Raw genomic sequence first — 8,516 nt, forward strand, 5'->3', positions numbered from 1 at the left:
CGAGGTCAATACTGATGATCTAAGACTTCAGTGATGACAGTATATAGACAGACGAGGCCAATACTGATGATCTAAGACTTTTCATTGATGACAGTATATAGACAGACAAGGCCAATACTGATGATCTAAGACTTCAGTGATGACAGTATATAGACAGACAAGGTCAATACTGATGATCTAAGACTTCAGTGATGACAGTATATAGACAGACGAGGTCAATACTGATGATCTAAGACTTCAGTGATGACAGTATATAGACAGACAAGGTCAATACTGATGATCTAAGACTTCAGTGATGACAGTATATAGACAGACGAGGTCAATACTGATGATCTAAGACTTCAGTGATGACAGTATATAGACAGACAAGGCCAATACTGATGATCTAAGACTTCAGTGATGACAGTATATAGACAGACGAGGTCAATACTGATGATCTAAGACTTCAGTGATGACAGTATATAGACAGACAAGGTCAATACTGATGATCTAAGACTTCAGTGATGACAGTATATAGACAGACGAGGTCAATACTGATGATCTAAGACTTCAGTGATGACAGTATATAGACAGTATGTGTTAGCTGCTGTCCAAAATAAGCTGAGGGGCTGACCGAATGTTAGTGAAACACCATCATTTTATATTACAAGAGTCTCCATCTTATATGAGTGAATCCGGTGATTATATATTTACATTCAAAGAAAGTATATTTAGCCAAGATCTGTCACTTCTTTCCTAATGAAGGGAAATTGCTCAACTGTAAAATGATAAAGGTAAGGTTGATAGACTAAACATCTGTTAACAAGAATTAGCCATGATGTCTGGCCGACTCTCCATCATCAGAGCATGGAACCAACACATAAAGTAGAGAGGAATACTATGTTAACAGAAGGCTAGGACCTTAAAATCCCAATTGAATTCCCCCCCAATTAAGATATCCTTGAGAGTAAATATCCTAACCAATCCCCTCTTTAGAATTAATGTCCTGATTAAAACAACTTAAAAGTCAATATCCTAATTTTGAAAAAAAGAACTCTTGAGGGTTAAATTCTTGAAATCTACAGTCAGGTAATTACAACCTTCAGTGAAAATTTCCCAATTAACAGTTTGAATATCAAACCAATATCAAAGCTATAAATTGAATATCAGTTTCTGAATTAAATCACCTTGGATAACTAATATCCCAATTAAAAATCAAGAGGTAATAACTCAATTAAAACTTCCTTAAAATATCAAGAGGCAATAACCCAATAACCCATCTCAATCAAAACATTCTACTGTGTTAAAATCCTTATAAGTGATAAAGCTTATTGGTACTTTAAAACCTTGTTTAATTTATTTCAAAGTCATTAGAGTGGAATTTCCTGTAAAATTGCTTTCTTTGAAAATATTTTGAAATGCAAAACTTTAATTCCACAAATCTCAAAAAAAGTGTCTTTTAAATTGAAAAATCGATCTGTACATAAACCCACTGTGATACGGGATAGAATTCTCAGTAAGACCTCTGAACCAAATGTAGACGTGCTGCCATTAATTTCTACATCCTGTGCTGACTAGGTTTACAGGGACAATGACACAGACAATTTAACCTGGATGAGGCCTGCTAAAGTGTTCAACGCACTTAGACCACACAGTCAGCATCAGCTCCAGCTATCTCTGACGGTCGACCAACTCCAGAAATAATAAACGTATGAAAAATAATCATCACTGATTCCATTTGTGATCTCTAAAAATCCATTATATGTATAGAAAAACTTTCAGGATAAGCCATAAGGAATTATTCGATAAAAAAATGTCTGAACAGTGTCCAACTAACCATTGAACATAAACCTAATGCAGACATCTACTTCAAAAATTGAAAACAAAATATCTGGATATCAACCCTCTTTGTAAATAGTAATCACCCATAGTTACTGATATTTTCCCATTTATTTCAGGACAGTCTAGTCCACCCAGCTAATTGTGGGGTCCATACAGCTAATCACCTTTTATAGCTGCTCCCTTCTTACAAATTGTAGGTAACATACATCTCTGTATAGTTATATTACATCAGAGATGATCGACTCCTAGCAATATCAACATGCAGTTATTCAAAATCTTCCAATTATCATGCCACAATATATTTGTACTTCAGCAGACATTGTTCTCTCATTTTAATGTTGTCTCTACATTTCCATGAAAGGTTTACTTGGTTGATTGATATAATACCTTATCTTTACCTATATGGAGAAAAGATTGTGTCATGCAGATTTTAGTGACATGGATTCCACTGTGAAGTAATGACTAGGTGACAGTTACAGTTAAAAGGATATGACTCTAGGGTCAAGAAATATATGCAAGTAAGAAGTTCATCTGATTTAAAGATATTGAAAATTGTATCATTTTCATTCAAACCTTGAAATAAAGGAACTATATGTAACAGACCTGAGTTTTGAATTATCCTCATCCTACACAATGACTTACATTTCCTGATTATATAAGTCATATCATCCTACACGATATGACTTACAACGTCCTGATTATATAAGTCATATCATCCTACACAATATGACTTACAATGATTATGTATAAGGCCCACCCTGCCCTATGTATACACAACTATACATGTACCTACAATGTCCTGATTATATAGGCCCACCCTGCCCTATGTATACACAACTACATGTACCTACAATATCCTGATATAGGCCCACCCTGCCCTATGTATACACAACTATACATGTACCTACAATGTCCTGATATAGGCCCACCCTGCCCTATGTATACACAACTACATGTACCTACAATGTCCTGATATAGGCCCACCCTGCCCTATGTATAACTACATGTACCTACAATGTCCTGATATAGGCCCACCCCATTGATTCCAGATTCCTTGAAAATCTCATGATGAATTTTGTGGAAATTTGATTATCCATTTATGAGATGTAGGCTTAAAATTAGGTATGTGTCCAAACACATCTGGTATAAGGCATATGGTACCTATACTGTTGGTATCCCTACTTCTCACTATACATACCCACTACTCATTCATTAGACACCCTTAAAGCCCACTTCATATGCAGCATGCCCAGGACTGCTGGCAGCAGCATACATCCCTATTCCCTACAGTGTCCCGGTGCTCACGGAGAGAAATAGATACACTCAGCATTCCCTAGAGTGTATAAACTTGAATCTCGCTTCATCAATCTTATTCAACTTTAGTGCTATTTTCTTTTTCAAATCCAATTAATGCTGGATTTAAAAAGTTGAATTTAAAAAGGTTTACAGCACTAAAAAAAAAAACTTAGGGGGTTTTTTTTAAAAAAAAAGGAAATTTTAAAATATTTTGGAAAAAAATTTTAAAAGAAAAAAAGAAAATTTTTTTCCCACCCCCCCTGATTAAAGAAAAATTTTTAAAATTTTTGAAAAAAATTTCCTTTTTTGTCCCATTTCAAAACCCTTTTGAAAAAAAAAAAAAAAAAAAAAAAAAAAAAAAAAAAAAAAAAAAAAAAAAAAAAAAAAAAAAAAAAAAAAAAAAAAAAAAAAAAAAAAAAAAAAAAGGGGGGGGGGGGGGGGGGGGGGGGGGGGGGGGGGGGGGGGGGGGGGGGGGGAAAAACTTTTTTAAAACCTTATTAATTTTATCTTTTTCCAAAAACCATTTTTGTTTAAAAAGTTAATTTAAAATTTTCACACTAAACAACTCTTTTAAAAGTTTTTTTTAACATTACTTAAAGGGTATTTTACCAATCTAATTTCATTTTAGTTATAAATTTTGTTTTTGTCCCCAAACCGCTAGTAAATTTTTTTATTTTAAATTTTTCTGTTTTAAAATAGCTTTGTTGGAAAAACCGTTAAAAATTTTTTGAACAGTTGAACAAATAATTTAAGCCTTTGGGCATATATTTAAAAAAATAATCGAAAATAATTTTATGAACAGAACTAAATTCAGATAATTTGATAAATCTTTGGCTTATTTTTTGAATTAAAATTATTCCCTTTTTTTACTAAAAACTATGTGTAAAAATTTTAACTTTTTTGTTTTCTTCAAAAAAACACATTCAAAATAACCCCCGCCCATCAGAAAACAATGCTGGGGGAGCGGTACTTTTTTTTTTCCCCTCAAAAAATACAAAACCCCTTATTTAACGAACTGATTATTTTCTTGCTATTTTTCCCCTTCTTTAAAAGTTTTAATCCTATGCTTTGGTCTTTTACAAACAGTGAATGGAGTCCTTTAATTACCCCTTTTAAACAAAAAATTACGGGATGGTGTTTTCTTGTTAAATTTTTTAAATTCCTTATTTTTTTTAAAGTTTCAGTTCCAATCAGTTCATTAATTTATTTGAACAGGTAGGGATTTAGTAAAATGGTAAAATTTATGCTAAAGGGCCAAAACTTAAAAGTGGAAAAAACCCGTTAAAAATCGATAACGTTTTTCAAAAACCTATTTTAATTACAGAAAACCCAAAAAAGCAATGATAAAACAGTAAACCCGTTGTTTCTGGAATCATTTTGGAAAATTTTTTTTAACAATTTTACTACAAAAAAAATTTTAACAGCAAATCTTTTCCCCATTCCACCCAAGATTTTAAGTCCCCCACTAATTACAACCATAACCTAAAAAACCCATACCAAAAACCTCACGATAAAACAAAATATCCACTACTAATCATTCCCACAAATCCAATAAAACCCATGAAAAATCATTCATCATAATATTACAAAATTTCCCTCCCCCATATTCACAAAAAACTTCCCACCGCAAAAAATCCAAAAAAATCAAAACCCCCATTAAAAACCCCACAATCTATCGAATAACCAAAAATAACCATAAACAATTTAAAATTTCCCCCATTTCCATCCCCCATAACCATCCAATAATTAGCCCCTATAACCCCCATTAAAAATAATTACCATACTGTAAACCCCACCCCCCCACTATACGTACCCCCCCAAAACCATACTTCACAAAAACACCCCCCTCTGTATTTCAAACCCACCATCATTTACCAACACCCACCACCCAACTTCACCACAACCCCCATTCAATTCCCAAACCAACCCACCACATCTTCACCAACACCCACCCCAATCCACCACACCCACCCCCCATCTTCACCACAACCACCCCCAAATTTTCCCATCCACCACTAATTTCACCCAACCCCCATAATTCCCACCCCCCATTTTAACTTCACACAAAAACCCCCCACTTTTTTGTCACCACCCACACCCAATTGGACTGTCACCACACCCACCCTCATACTGTCACCACACCCACCCACCACTCCTACTGTCACTACACATCCCCCCACCCATACTGTCACCACACCCACCACTCATACTGTCACCACACCCACCACTCATACTGTCACCACACCCACCACTCATACTGTCACCACACCCACCACTCATACTGTCACCACACCCACCACCCATCCTGTCACCACACCCACCACTCATACTGTCACTACACCCACCCACCCATACTGTCACTACACCCACCTCCAGTACTGTCACCACACCCACCACTCATACTGTCACCACACCCACCACCCATACTGTCACCACACCCACCACTCATACTGTCACAACACCCACCACTCATACTGTCACTACACCCACCACTCATACTGTCACCACACCCACCACTCATACTGTCACCACACCCACCACTCATACTGTCACCACACCCACCACTCATACTGTCACCACACACGCCACTCATACTGTCACCACACACGCCACTCATACTGTCACCACACCCACCACTCATACTGTCACAACACCCACCACTCATACTGTCACTACACCCAACTCTCATACTGTCACCACACCCACCACTCATACTGTCACCACACCCACCACTCATACTGTCACCACACCCACCATCCCAATTTACTGTCACACACACCCACCACTCATTTTACTGTCAACTCACCCACCACTCATACTGTCACCACACACGCCCACTCCTAACTGTCACCCACACCACCACTCATTACTGTCACAACACCCACCACTCATTACTGTCACTACACCCAACTCTCATACTGTCACCCACACCCACCACTCATTACTGTCACCACACCCACCACTCATACTGTCACCACACCCCACCATCCATACTGTCACCACACCCACCACTCAATCTGTCATCACCCCCACCACCCATACAATGTCACCACACCCACCACTCATACTGTCACCACACCCACCTCTAGTCCTGTCCCCAACACCCACCACTCATTACTGTCACCACACCCATCACTCATACTGTCACTACACCCACCACTCATACTGTCTACCACCCCCACACCTCATAATGTCACCACACCCACCACCATACTGTCACCACACCCACCACTCATACTGTCACCACACCCACCACTAGTACTGTCACCACACCCACCACTCATACTGTCACCACACCCACCACTCATACTGTCACCACACCCACCACTCAGTACTGTCACCACACCCACCACTCATACTGTCACCACACCACCACTCATACTGTCACACACCCCACCACTCATACTGTCACCACACCACCACTCATACTGTCACCACACCCACCACTCATACTGTCACCTACACCCCACCACTCATACTGCATCACCCCCCCACCACTCATACTGTCACCACACCCACCACTCATACTGTCACCACACCCATCACTCATACTGTCACTACACACCACACTATACTGTCACCACACCCACCACTCATACTGTCACCACACCCACCACTCATACTGGTCCACCACACCCATCACTCATACTGTCACCACACCCACCACTCATACGTCACCACCCCACACTCATACTGTCACCACACCCACTCACTCATACTGTCACCACACCACCACTCATACTGCACTCACCCACCCACCCATACTGTCACCACACCCACCACTCATACTGTCACCACACCCACCACTCATACTGTCACCACACCCACCACTCATACTGTCACCACACCCACCACTCATACTGTCACCACACCCCATCACTCATACTGTCACTACACCCACCACTCATACTGTTACCACACCCACCACTCATACTGTCACCACACCCACCACTCATACTGTCACCACACCCACCACTCATACTGTCACCACACCCACCACTCATACTGTCACAACACCCACCACTCATACTGTCACCACACCCACCACTCATACTGTCACTACACCCACCACTCATACTGTCATCACACCCACCGCTAGTACTGTCACCACACCCACCACTGATACTGTCACCACACCCACCACTCATACTGTCACCACACCCACCACCCATACTGTCACCACACCCACCACTCATACTGTCATCACACCCACCACCCATACTGTCACCACACCCACCACTCATACTGTCACCACACCCACCACTCATACTGTCACCACAACCACCTCTAGTACTGTCACCACACCCCACCCACCCATTTCCCCCCCCCACCCCTAAACCCCCAACCCCCCCCACCCTCTTCATAAAACCCCCCCCCCCTTTTACGGTCCTACCCAAAAAAAAAACCCCCCACTCATCGTCCCCAAACCCTCATCATTTTAAACCCCCACCCACCCCCCTTTACGCCCACCCCACCACTCTACTGCCCCAAACACCCCCCACTCATCTGCCCCCCAAAAACCCATCCAACTGTCCCCAAAAATCCACCATCGACTGTCCCCCCAACCCCCCCCTCTAATACTGTCACTACCCCCCCCCAATACTTTCACCACCCCATATTCGTACTTTCCAAAAAACCCACCACCCATATTCCCACCCCCTCATTGTACTTCAAACCCCACCACCTTTCCCCTACACCCCCTCATCTGTCCCCCATCCCCACTTATTCCAACCCCCACCCCCCTACTGTCCTACACCCCCTCAATATTTTCCCACCCCCCCTCATTCGTACTGTCACTACACCCACCTCTAATACTGTCACCACACCCATCATTCGTACTGTCACCACACCCACCTCTAGTACTGTCACTACACCCATCACTCATACTGTCACTACACCCACCACTCATACTGTCACAACACCCACCATTCATACTGTCACCACACCCACCACTCATACTGTCACCACACCCACCACTCCATACTGTCACCACACCCACCTCTAGTACTGTCACCACACCCACCACTCATACTGTCACCACACCCATCACTCATACTGTCACTACACCCACCACTCATACTGTTACCACCACCCACCACTCATAATGTCACCACACCCATCACTCATACTGTCACTACACCCACCACTCATACTGTTACCACACCCACCATTCATACTGTCACCACACCCACCACTCATACTGTCACCACACCCACCCATCATACTGTCACCACACCCACCTCTAGTACTGTCACCACACCCACCACTCATACTGTCACCACACCCATCACTCATACTGTCACTACACCCACCACTCATACTGTCACCACACCCACCTCTCATACTGTCACCACACCCACCACTCTAGTACTGTCACCACACCCACCACTCATACTGTC

Source organism: Pecten maximus, chromosome 5 (assembly GCF_902652985.1).
Source record: "Pecten maximus chromosome 5, xPecMax1.1, whole genome shotgun sequence".
Lineage (NCBI taxonomy): Eukaryota > Metazoa > Mollusca > Bivalvia > Pectinida > Pectinidae > Pecten > Pecten maximus.